We start from the raw sequence: 13,761 nt of genomic DNA on the forward strand, positions 1-13,761 counted from the left end.
GTCCCTAGACTCACTTTAGAAATATTAGAAATCAATCTATTTTTTGAAACTTAAAATTACCTTTCCAAAATTAAATGATTAAATCTAGCACACCCATGGTGTAATCTTAGTTATGTGATAATGTATGATTTCAAAAGCATTAATAGAACATATACATTCATATATTCTTATATTGCCACCTACAGAAGGACCTCTAGTAGATATACAGAAAAATCAAAATGTACTGAAAAAGAGTTCATTTTACATAAGAGAAAGGAGATATATTTTCTATCACTAAGGATGGGGCATTTTATTGTTCTGAGATTATACCTTCATGGTTGAAAAGTTATGCATTCTATCTTGTACAACCAATGAAGTATGAGGCTAGAAGGAAAGGGTGAAAACTGAATAAAAGTGCAATGAAAAATGACAACGATTTTAAAAAGATGATATGGACTGTCATTTTAAGTCTCTGTACTGCAGACTAAAATGCTGGCCAGGTTTTATAACATGAAGATACTCTAACCATTTATAAATCTGTAATGGTACCTGTCATGAACACTTATGTGGGACAATACCTCCTCTCTTAGCTGGTTGATTTAGTTGTTGGTATGCGGTAGAATTGCCTCAGAGGGTGGCAGTGCCCCTTAGTGTTTAGCTGAAATACTAAGCAGAGAAAGTGAGATTGCAATCCTTCTATGTCAACTGCCGAATGACTTTATCAAGAAATTTTATGTGACTAGTTATGAGGGAAACTTCTTACTCTGGTAGACATTTGCCAAGGAAAACCTAACTTAACATCTAGATATGTCTGTCCATTAAATCTTATGCAAAATGTCTATCAGGCTAGAGTGGAGTTGTTCTAAACATTCAGAATTAAAGTGAAGCATTAGAAGCACTATCTAAATGAAATAACAATGAAAAAAGAGAAAACAAAGAACAATTGGAAAAGTTTGGGGGAAAAGGTAATTTATATTTTTTTCTGCTCCTTTATTCTCCTCCAAAGTCTCTGCCCTAAGAGATGAATTTAGTAAAATTATATACAGAGAGTTCCGAGTTCTAGTATCTTAAGTGATCATGAGTTCTAAGAAATCTTCCTGTCCCAAAACAACTATATCCTAGATCAAAAACACTTTTTGGGAGTTCTGTTCAGTTTTTTAAAAGGTAGGAGAGAACTCAACAAATATTCCTATTATAACCACCTGTGGAAATAACTGAAAACCTACAAAATGACAAAAGCAAAGACTATTTATTCAGAGCTTGCTCTTGCAAGGGAATCAACCACCAGTCAGTTGCATTCTGATGGAGACTCAAAGATAAGCAGACAAGTGGGAAAGCCTTATAGTGGGAAAAAGGGATGGCTTTAGGCATTCCGTGATTGAAGGTTGTTGGCATAGATGAAGCTTTGGGCAGGCTAACTAGAAGTGAGGCCTCCTATGTGATTGATTAGGAGTACTTATTTTTCTTTTTCTGGTTGGTCCTAGTTTGGAAGCACAGACAAAAATTAGGGAAGCATCAGTTATTAGTCAATTCCTAACCATTTGGGGCCAATTGTTACAGAGGTTACTGTTTATCTTCCTGGGTTGTCACTAGAAATACCAGTCTGGGTTACTGCAAGTCTGATTTATAACATTCTAGTTTCCTGAATTATTTATTATACATGAGAGGCTGATTTCCTGTGCAGGCTGGTGCAGGTTATGAGTCAAAGTTCTAATTTTATATATGATCTGGCCATTGTTTATACATTTGTTCTCTCAAATCAAATCAAATAAACCACAGCTAGCCCCACAGTGAACCAAGGCTGTGCCTGAAGGCCAGGAGATGAGCTTTGGTGCCCTCTTAGACTTCAGCAACTAGGAGGTTGGATCATAGAAGTAGGAACCCAGATCATCAGGGTACTTGCCCAAACCAGCTGATGTTTGATGAAGGACAGGGATTGCCTAGGGTTGGATTCCTCATGGAGATTCGGAACTTTGGAGGAAGAGGAAGGTGAGGAAGCTGAACATTTAATTCCTTCCCTGAATCTAAACCCTCAAGAATACTGAAATGGTTCTAGATTGGGGGTAACTTCAAACTACTATCAGAATAGAAAAAAAAAATCCATTATTCAGAATTATTCCTACAGGAATCCCATAAAGTAAGAGTGAGAAACAAACTCACCAGAACAGATTATCAAATATACTACAAGGCGAACCACAAGAGTTAATAGAATCCAAAAGCAACAAGTTAATTACCCAGGTACTACAGAAACTGCAATAATCAGATAAAAATATAGAATATGCAAATTTTTAAAATACAGGATTCACTAAAACATAAGCAGCTGTCAACAAACTGAAGAACTAGACTTACATTGTATACTATAGACATACCCTATAAATTTGATTGATGTAGTCATTATCTAGCTTATAATCTGTTAGAGTTGATATCATAGAAATTGATTAATTTATATACTGAAGAAATGTTATTTAACAAGTGTTTTGTGCTAGGATTATGCTAGGCATTGGGAATGTGCAAGTGAAAGCTGTGGATTTTGCTCTTAATTCCAAAAAAAAAATTTTTATCAAAGTTATAACAAATTAAAATACAGTAAGTCTGCATACAAATTTTATACTTCTCTACATTATACACATTTTTTATTTCTTTGATGGTTTTTGAAACTTGCAGTTTTAAACTATGAACATTAAAAATTAAGGTATATATGTTTTGAAGTGCTACTTTGTAGATACTAGATTTTCAAATAAGATCAAAGATCTACTTTGTAGATACTAGATTTTCAAATAAACTATTTTATTAATCCCTTTTAAAAGAAGTAATGTATTCTGGGGAAGTTTTATTCTCTAAAATAACAATTTCAGTTAGTAGAAATGAACTCAAATCAGAATTTTCAGCTTGATTCTTACATTGAAAATGTAGACATTTAAAATCTTTGACATAAGGAAATTTGTTTTAAAACTAGGTCATCTTTTTTTTTTTCATATATATGCAGCCTTCCTCCTTAAGTGGAATAATTCTATCAAAATGAAATAAAATTATCTCTGAAATGAAAACACATCAGACTAAACTTTATCTATGGGCATTTATGTTAGAAGTTTGCATTCATAGTTTAAAATAGCTACCATTCACACCACAAGTGTTTGCTAAGCACCTAATATGTGAAAGACATTGTGACAGATATTATACACTATCTCAAGCAATACAAGTGACAGTCCTCTGAGATGAGTATTTAAAAAGGTCTGTTTCAGACTCAAGGGGACTGAGGTTAAGGAAGTTGAATAACATGCTCTGAACAGATTTGTAACAATCGTGATTTGAATTTCACTCCCTGTGACCAAGTCAATGATAAGAGCTACAGTGTGGTGTTTTGTAGGATCCAATTTTCTGTAATTTTTAAATCTTTAGAGATCAGAGATCTACCACATACAACAACTAACAGACTGTTTCCAAATGGTAAGCAACAAAGCATTACCATGTCTTCTTTTCAATTTATTTTCACATCATAATCATTAAAGTTTATATATATATAACTGTTTGTCATTGAGGGTAAAATAATTAGGTTTTAAATGCTTTGAAACCAGGGATTGTGTTTATAGTCATTCACTTTCCCTTAGCAGCTATCACAATTCTGCCACGTAATAGGTGATAGTAACTTTATTCTTAAATATCTTCAGTGTATGCTAGTTACCAATTCCATGGATGTTGTGAACAAGGCTAAAGTCTGGTAATAGCTCTGAAGTATAAAATTGTTCATTTAAAACTAATAGTTCTATTATAAGACAGGTTCCATTCAGTGGACTGCTTTTAAGTTACTCACTGCAATCTTCAATTACAATTTTAAACAGATAAAAGTATATCTGCAAAATGAATTTATGTAATTTCTTATAAGCATCAGAAAGATTTATAGGAACATTCTGTCGTTATGTTTACCTGACAGTGCTTTCCACTGGCAGCACTCTATTTTTCTGGGCAGAGAACCAGAAAATTGAAAATTCTAACAAACAAAAAAGCCTGCAGTGAAAGAAGTAAAAGAAACTAAGCAGACTTACCTATCTTGCTCAAATCTGGAAGACTTGAGTATTTTTTGAAATGAGATAACCCTTTTGAGTTCCCTTTGAATTTGAAACCACAAGTTTTCTTATTTGCATTTTGGATTGAATGCTTAGTTCTGTGTAAAGTTTTAAAACTTCAGAACTGCAGAGCTGGAAAAAGAATATTTTCTATACTTTAAAACATTCTTATGATTAATGTTCAAGAGAGAAAAATCTTGCCTTGCTGCCTTTGTCTGCCCTGATTATTATTTATTGTTGTTACTCTGCTATTCCTTTCTATTCCTTCTAATTGTTTTCTAAAGTGTCTTTCTTTCTCTAATCATATGTTATACCTCCTTTTAGATGTATGTGTGTTTGTATGTGTGCATGTGCATGTGTGTATGCATGTATGTGTGTGTGTATTCATACCACTACTCATCTATTTTTTGCATTACTCTTATTATTTGCTTTTTTATTATCCTCAGGTTCTTTTGCTGTTTTAGTTTCCTGTTGCTGCTGTACAACCACAAAAATAGGCAGAACTTAAACTGTTCTTCTCTCAGTCTCCCAAGTGTATTTTACTCAAATGTATAAATTGTACAAGACAAAGTATAAACACTTTGTCTTTAAAGGAAATGCAAAAACCTTGACTATTCTTTTTAAATGTAATAATGCAGTAACACAGAATTGGCCATTTTGTTTAAAGAGATGTTAGAATGTCAGAAACTACTATTTTATTGCCTCATTTGTTACATTGATTTAAACCTTCTGTCTCCATTGACAGAGGTACTACATCTCTTCCCATGTCTACATTTTATATCCCAGTGGCTTCTGTGGAATATTTACTACCTGGTAATCATTTTAGCTCATTTACAGCTGTGCTAAGAATAGGCCCCATTTTGACTGTGACCATTTAAGTGTCCTCTTTCCTTTTCTTCAGTACCTGAAAGAAATATTTAAGACTTCCTACTGTTTATTTCAGTTCTTTTGGAAAGACCATGACTGGTTTAATAAAGTTTTTCTTTATGTTAAATAGAATTGTCAAGCTTTTGAGCACAATTCGTTTTTCCTAAAGAAACGATTTTATTTTGCAGTAATGAATATATATAATATCCCCAAACAAGATTAAGGGCTCTTTGTCCATGCCAAATTGAGGAACAGGAAAATTTTCTTTGGTTTGTATTCTTTGCTACATTTTTAAATCTTTTTTCCTCTCTTAGTAAATGTGGTAATTTTAAAACATAGAAATAGCAATGTCTCTTTAAGATGTGTATTTTATTTTTTAAAGAAAAGCAAAGATGTTTTTGATAGAGTCTATTCATCTAGACCTTTGGGTAAAGTTTATCTGCATAAACATGAATAAACTGATAAATTTCAAAGAGCAGTTAGTGCCTCTATATTTTGATTTAGATATTTCCATTGAAGTTCTATGATTATCTTTTATATGGCTTTAAAATAAAACCATTTTTCACACAAAATAGCAAAGAACTGGCTACAGTTAAACTTAATATTTTCAAAATGTTTAGCAATTAGAAAAAAATGATTATTTAATGGAGACAACAAATTAGGGAATATACCTCTACGTAATTTCTAAACCTGTTTTTTTAGTTTACAGTTCTGAAGTTCTCATCTTTACCTAGAAGCAAAATTACTTTCAGTCACCTTATCTATTATCCAGTATAGATAATAGTCAAGTAGCCAGAATGCTGGCTGGATTAAATTAGAAAAGTGATGCTCCTAGACAATCTCTAGCCTGCGCAAACAAAATCCTGAGAAGATTTGATTGTCTTAGCACAATCATATGATGTGTCTGAATTTGGGAATATCCCACGTGCTAATTTGTATCACTTTATATATCGCATAAAAAGTTTTGGAAAGAACCTAGTTTTTCAAGATAGACAAAATTAAAATCAATTTCCAACCTTGCCACTTATTTACTATGTGAAAACCAATGGTGTTTGATATTTCTCAATTAATAAACTGTTGGGAAAGACTTATTCAAGAGAACAGCATCATCAAAATGGTGAAATTAGATCTTTCTACCACCTTACCCCCAAAGAACGCCCATTTTAATAATTGCCCATAGACAAGAGTGCCTTTGTGGAAGTCCGGGAGTCCAGCAGAGAAGTTTCAGCATACGATTGGAGGGAAAAAAAATCCAATATTGGAGGCATTTAAGAGAGTAAGAGGGGAAGTTTTATTTTACCCACATCACTCCTCCCCCTAGGCAGCAGAGCTCAGTGCCAAGAGAGATTTCCTCAACCCATGATTTCTCCCATGGGAGAAAGTGAGAGTACATGAGTAAGTGTTTGGCTTCCCCAGCTATGCAGGATCTGACAAAGAGATCCACTTCTCTCTTATCTCATACAGAGTACTGAGGTGTGGAGCACAATTAGAGGATTGGTAAATAGTTGAGAGAAAAGCAGTCTGGGCTCTCAGGGCATCAAATGGACATGGACACTCCAAACTGCTTTGTGGACCCCATTAGGAAACGTATTCAGGAGTCACTGGGGACACCTCACTATGGGTCCCCCGAGCTGAACCACAGGTACCTCTAGCACTTTGTGTACGTGACCAGCACATTCCCCTCTCACCCAGTAGCTAGTCTATGGGCAGTTCCATGGGTGGTGAGAGCAAGCCTTTGCATATGGCTAGCCAGCATATGCAGAAAGCAGACCTAACTGTGGTATTGAAGGGAAGCACACAAACTTGAGCATTTAGCACTACCCTAGGGAAAGCAAATGAGAGGCATTTAGCAATAGACTGACCTTGCAGGATTACACAGTATTAAGAATCCTCCCTCACCCCCAATCCCAGAGAGAATAAGAAGTGTGAAACAGGCATATTCTTAGAAAAGGTCTGAGAAAGCCTAAGGATTCCTAATGGGGTTGGTAGAAGGCATTCATCTCCTGAAGCCAGTCAGTAAAGGCTGGAGAAGGTGACTCCTTCAAAAGTGAAGACAGCAATGCAAAACTTCAAGAAACAAGAAAAATCAAGCAAACATGACACCACCAAAGGAACACAATAATTTTCCATTAACTGACCGCAAGGAAATAAAAGACCTGTGATTTTCCCAATAAAGAATTCAAGGTAGTTTTTTAGGGAGCTGCAAGGAAACACAGAAGAAAACATAGTGAAATTAGGAAAAAATTAATGAGCCAAACAAAACATTTAACCCAGAAATAGAAATCATTATAAAGAACCTAGCAAATTCTGGAACTGAAGAACACAATGAATGAAACGACAAGTGCAGTAGAGCACATCAACAACAAATTCGATCAGGCAGAAGAGATAATCTGTGAAGTGAAAGACAGGTCATTTGAAATTATCTGGTCTGAGGAGAACCAAGAAAAAATAATGTAGAAGTGACGAAAGTCTTTGTGGATCATGGGATACTATTAAGAGAAACAATCTATACGTTATTGAAGTTGCAGAAGAAGAAGAGAGGGGCAAAAAGCTTACTTAAAGAAATAATGATTGAGAACTTCCCAACACTGAGGAGAAATGTAAATATCCAAGTTCATGAAGCTTATGCATCCTTCCAAAATTCAATTTTTTTCACAATAAAAACTCTCAATCAATTGGGTATAAAAGAACCATAGCTCAGTATAATAAAAGTATGTGACAAGCCCACCATTACCTAACATCATACTCAATGTTGAAAACTCAAAGTTGAAAACTTCCTCTGAGATCAGGAACAGGACAGTGGTGTCCACTCTTGCCACTATTCAAATAGTAAGGAAGTTCTAGCCATTAGGTGAGAAAAAGAAATAAAAGACCGCCAGACCAGAAAGGAAGAATTAAAATGATCTCTGTCTGAACATGATAGTCTTATATATAGAAATTCTAAAGATTTCACAGAAAAAACTGTTAGAACTAATAAATTCTGTAAAGTCATAGTACACACATTCAACATGTAGGAATTAAGTGTGTTTTTATATACTAACAATGAACTATTTGCAAAAGAAATAAAGAAAATAGTCATATTTATAATAGCATCAAAAATAATAAAATATGTAGGAATAAATTTAACCAAGGAGATAATAGATCTGTACACTGAGAACTATAGGACACTGATGAAAGAAATGAAGATAACACAGAAAGATATCCAGTGTTCATGGATCAAAAGAATTAATGTTGTTAAAATATTCATACTCTCCAAATATATAGATTCAATACAATCCCTATCAAAAGTCCATTGGCATTTTTTACAGAAATAGGAAACACAACTCTAAAAGTCATATGGAACTACAAAAGATTCTGAATAGCCAAAGCAATCTTGAGAAAGAACAAAGCTTAAGGCGTCACACTTCCTGATTCAAACTGCATTACAAAGCTATAGTATTAAAATAGTACAATATTGTAGGTGTCAAAAATAGACACATAGTCCAATGGAATAGAATACAGAACTTAGAAATAAACCCATATATATACGGTCAACCAGTATTTGACAAGGATATTAAGAATACTCAGTGGTGAAGGATTGTCTTCAATAAATGATGTTGGGAAAACTGGATAATCACATGAAAAAGAATGAAATTGGACATTGTCTTACACCACTTACAAAAAGTAACTGGAAATGTATTAAAGACTTAACTGTAAAACTAGTAGAAGAAAAATAGAGAAAAAGATCATTGACATTGGTCTTGGCAAGTTTTTGGATATGAGTGACATGGAGCTCAAGCAAGAAAAGCAAAAAATAAACATGTGGACCTACAGCAAACTAAAAAGCTTCTGCACAGCAGAAGAAACAATCAGCAAAAGAAAGGCAGGTACAAGATTTTCAAAATTTTGCATGTCAGATGTCCATAGTTATTTTAAGTAACTTACATATGGCAAATCATCTTCTAATTGACCTTAATAAAAGTAGTATACAGCAATGATAGCCTCATTAGTGTGATTTCTGAATATGTGTTTGTGAAATTTCAGACTTGCTACACAGAATCAGTAAACTAGCTATTAAACCATTAATCACTGAAAGCATATTGAATGTTTAAATAACAAAACTCAGTTTATGTTTATATAATGGAGTCACATAACGAATCAAGCAATCCCCTTTTGACAGGAATAGAATTTCTCTACTAATTCCCTATATTTAGAAATTATGATTCGCAGTTCCAGAGATGTTTTGAGAGTGTATTCTTTGGTCCAGAGAGTTCTTCTTATGCCTAATTTTTTTTTGGTGCTTCTGCTTATTAATTATTATGCCTCTGTAATAGCTTTATGTTCTAGTTCAGCTTGCTGTCTAGCTTGCCAGCAACTATACCCTTATTTAATGGCTTGTAATCTTCCTCTGCTTACACATTTTCATGAATAAAGTTCTGTCAATATCTGGCAGTTCAGATTATTTAGAATTTTTCTGATAGTTGGCAGCTCAACAGGAAATGCAAAATAGTGTGGCTTGGTAGAAATCAACTTGGCAAACCGAGCCTCTCTTTTGATTGATTTTGGAGGGGAGCAGAGGGAAGTTGGAAACTTTGTTTCATGTGCAAATGAGGATGGATTAACCTTAGACCCAGTAATTCTTTAGTTTAAGCATGCATAAGAAACACCTGAAGGACTTGTTTAAAATTAAAACGCAGATTCTTGGGCGTCAACTTTCGATTGCCTAATTCAGTAGGTGAGAGATGGACCCCTGAAATGTGTATTTTTAACAAATTCCCAGGGAACATTGATGCTGTTGGTCAAGAAACACACACTGAGAAACTTTGCCTTAGCCCTACCGTGCAACTTAATTTTGATCCTGGCTAAGAGAATGGTTGCAGCTAGACTCCTCAAGCACTGTATGCACTGTGTGGTGACTAGATTCTCTCCTTGACCAAACTCTACTCAGGCACCCATGAACTGTTTTTCAAGTAGGCTTCAACTTTTGAAGTTCTGTGTTCCTCTCTGCCTTGTTCAGTTTTGACAAGAAATCCTTCTCAGTCAGTTTAACCAGAATGTCCCATCCTCCATGTCTGATCACTCTAGGTATCTAATCACGTTCTTCACCCACTACCATCTTGCAGATGATGTCTGATCACCTGGCCTACCTTCAGCAAGAATCCTATAATGTCAGTTGAGTTAGAATCCCCCTCACCTCTAATGTTTCCTCTTAGTATTTGTGCATCTACTGACTGGCACCTGGTACCCTGGCTATGAATTTTCACTCTTCCTTGTTTTCAGAGTTAAGCCCAATCTCTTTCCCCACTGCAAGACTCCATTGCACTTATTCGTGCCACTATCACAATAGTCTTCCCTCAAAGAAAGTCTTCCTTGCTGTCTTTAGCATTTGCCATTGGATGGTATTTTTTTTTAGCAGTTTGAATATTGTTTTTCTTTTTAACAGTGATCAGTGATTGTTCTTCTCTCTGTTCTTAAAGATAAATCTGTTTACCAACTGATCTACTCCCCAGGACATATACTCTTGGAAATACGTAATTACTGATATGTTTCTCATAAATCACTTGCCAAGCAGCCAGATTTTAATCTGTAGCAAGTGCCGCACTTCATATCTGAAAATTCTTCAACTGTTTTCGAAATAATAGCTTTATTATGCTCTCTAATAGGTTCCAAAAGTTGGCTTCAGGATGATTGGTTTGTTTCCTGATGAATCCCAGCCGGAAATCTTGATAAAGAGAAGAATCAGAAATATTTGCCCAGATTGCTCGGACTTTCTTTTTCTCAGAATCTAGCATCATGTATTTTCTATCATGACATGCTGGATTTTCTGTAATAACTTCTTCCTCTAGAGTAGCAGTTTTCAACTGGGGCAGTTTTGCTCAGCAGAAGACATCTGACAAAGTATGAAGACAAAGCTTCTCACATTTGGGAAAGTGTTACTAGAATCTGGAGGTTAGGGGCAAAGGAGGCTGCTAAACACCCACGATGCACAGAATGGCCTCCAACAACAAAGGATTATCCACTTCATTGTGTCAATAGTGCTGAGCTTGAGAAACCTTACTCTGGAGAAGGGCTGGTAGACTATGGCCCATAGGGCAGATTCAGCAACACAACCTGTTTTTGTAGGTAACTTTTCATTGAAGCACAACCATGCTCATTTGTTTACATTATTGTCTATGTCTACTTCTGAGCCATAGTGGAAAAACTGAGACGTTTTGACAGAGACATATGGCCCACAAGCCTAAAATGCTTACTATCTTGTCCTTTACAGAAAGAGTTTGTTAACTAAAGGTGATCCCTGGGCCAACATCATCATTATCACATCATCATGATCATCTTCAGTTGGGAGCTTGTTAGAAATACAGATTTGGGAACCAACCCCAGACTGACTGATTTGAAATTTTTGGCCCTAGGACCCAAAAATCTGTAGTTTAATAAGTCCTCCAAGTAGTTCTCATTTTGGCCCAATATTGAGAAAGCTGCTGTAGAGTATTATAATCTATAAGATGTCACCCAGATAAGCCTATAGTTTGTAACATGGTAATTGCTTCTTTTCTACTGGTGCACTTAGTATTCTATAAATACATATTGTTAGTAGATTTTGCAATAAGGGAGGACTAAGGACAATCCAATATCTCAAACTCAAAAGTCTATATTGCTTTGAAATAGACTGAAATCCTCAAGCCATCTGGGGAACTTGTATTTTTCTTCCCAATCTTATTACTATACAGATTTGTGTGTTCCACCTTAGCCCTAGTGAATTAGAATCACCATTGATATGATCTAGCCTACTATACTTTTAAAAAAACACTTCAAATGATTTTGGTGTCTGCCAGACCAAGAAAAAACAGAACTGTGCAAGAATTTTTTATTTCTAGGGTCAAAAGAGGGAGAACTGGAAGTCAAAACCTTTTGTATGGTCAGGCCATTCAAGGTGGCTGTTCTCTTGCTCTCTGTACATCCCCTGCTCCATCAGTGTCTGCTTAACCTACACCCAACTCACATGACTGACCTTCCTACATACTTGCTCCAGGCCCCAGCTAGTGGTTGCTCTAATGGTGGGGGGCGGATGGTGAGGGGTGTGCCTGTCTCCTGGTTTCCCTGGTAACAGTATGAGCCCCCAGTGTGATGACTGCTGCCATGTCCTGCCCACTGCGCCCTGCACACAATAGGGAGTCACTCCAGGACCTTGCTTCAGACGTCCCTTAAACCTTTGATTTCTCTGTTACTGACTACCCTTAAACCTTAAACCTTTGATTTCTCTGTCACTGACTTTGGGTGTTTTTTTTTGGTCTTGAAGCTGGGTGAGTACAGGCCTTATAGGCCTGTGAGGTGCATGTCAATACCTTTGTATGTTTACTATATGTGTGTGTATATATATATGTGTGTGTGTATGTATATATACTTATATATATATATATATATATATATATCTCCCATATATATATATGTTCCAAACATACATTTATGAATCTCAGAAAATAACATGTTGCAGTTGATCAACTACTCTAGTAAATGGAGAATTCTGAGTTTTCAAAGCATAAGCATTCTACACAATACCATTTTATCAGCTAAAATGAAAACTAACTTTGGGTTAAATGCATGAAAACATTCACGATGTGCTTTCAGGCTTTAAATTGTCATTTTAGATGTAGATGACCCAGCATTGGTTACCAGTATCTTCAAGAATCCAGGCTCATTCAGCCCTTCCCGCTTTGCTGTCCCCAGTATGATGGCTGACTCTCCACTCTGTCTCATCCCAATGTGGCTGCTACAGCTTTAAGAATCATACCTTCCTCATATGACAGCAACATCTAAAATAAGGAGCAGAGGGTTGCTGAAAAGAAATCTTTTTCCCCCATACCTCTCTCATCATGAAGCCAAAGTTCTCAGCAGATGTCCCATTATGTCTTATTGATCAAAACCAAGTGCTATTCCCACTCTTTGAGGAATAATTGACAAAATGTGATGAGAAAGTCACGACTGGCTTAAATGATTTATCCCTTTAGACTGGGCACAATACTACCCAAATCAAATCCAAGAATGGCTACTGGGCAGCAAGCAACTGGTGATGTCTGATACAACCATGAACACTAATAGGCTATTGAAAGTAATTTATTATCTAATAATTGCAAATGTGTTTTAGAATGTTGTAGTTCTTTGGCTCACCTATATGAATACAGTTTCCATTAGCTTTCTTGCAGAGAAAGGACCATGAGCCTGGACTAATTTTTGTGTGTATTTTACTTCCCTTGGCTCAAGATCTTCAAATGTACTTCCCTCATTTTGTCCCAAAGCATGTAAATCTCCTTATTGTTCAGTTTAGAAGGCTATCTTCAGATACTTAACTTATAAGAAAACCAGCTTAGAGAAGTTAGGACTTTTTGTTAACATCAATATATATATTCTAATACCATACAAATTTCAGGACTTGCTTAAATACCTCAAAGTTCTATAAGACTGTTTTCAAGTATCATTTATTCAAGAATATGAAATAGTTTCGTTCTTGGGGGTGAGTGATTTCTTGATATTGGAATCTCCCAAGTCTGTAATAATAAATTTAATCCTTTGATTATAAAACTCAGAAAACTGGTCAAAAATTCCATTTTAAACGTTGTAAAATTATGTTAATTAATTTCACTTCACATTAAAACTTAAGATTTCATTATTTTTCTTGAAGTTACACTAATGGCCAACTGCTAAGAACTGAAGTTTAAATATTTTTCCTAACATTAGGATTGGTTTAGTAAGAGATACAGACTTTTTTTTATGACTAATGTGACATATTTGTGACTAAGGATGACCTGCAATGAAGATGCAATGGAGGTGATTTGCAAAGAACTAGAAAATGACTTTTCTTCTCTACAGACCTGCT

This window comes from Vicugna pacos, chromosome 7 (assembly GCF_048564905.1).
Source record: "Vicugna pacos chromosome 7, VicPac4, whole genome shotgun sequence".
Lineage (NCBI taxonomy): Eukaryota > Metazoa > Chordata > Mammalia > Artiodactyla > Camelidae > Vicugna > Vicugna pacos.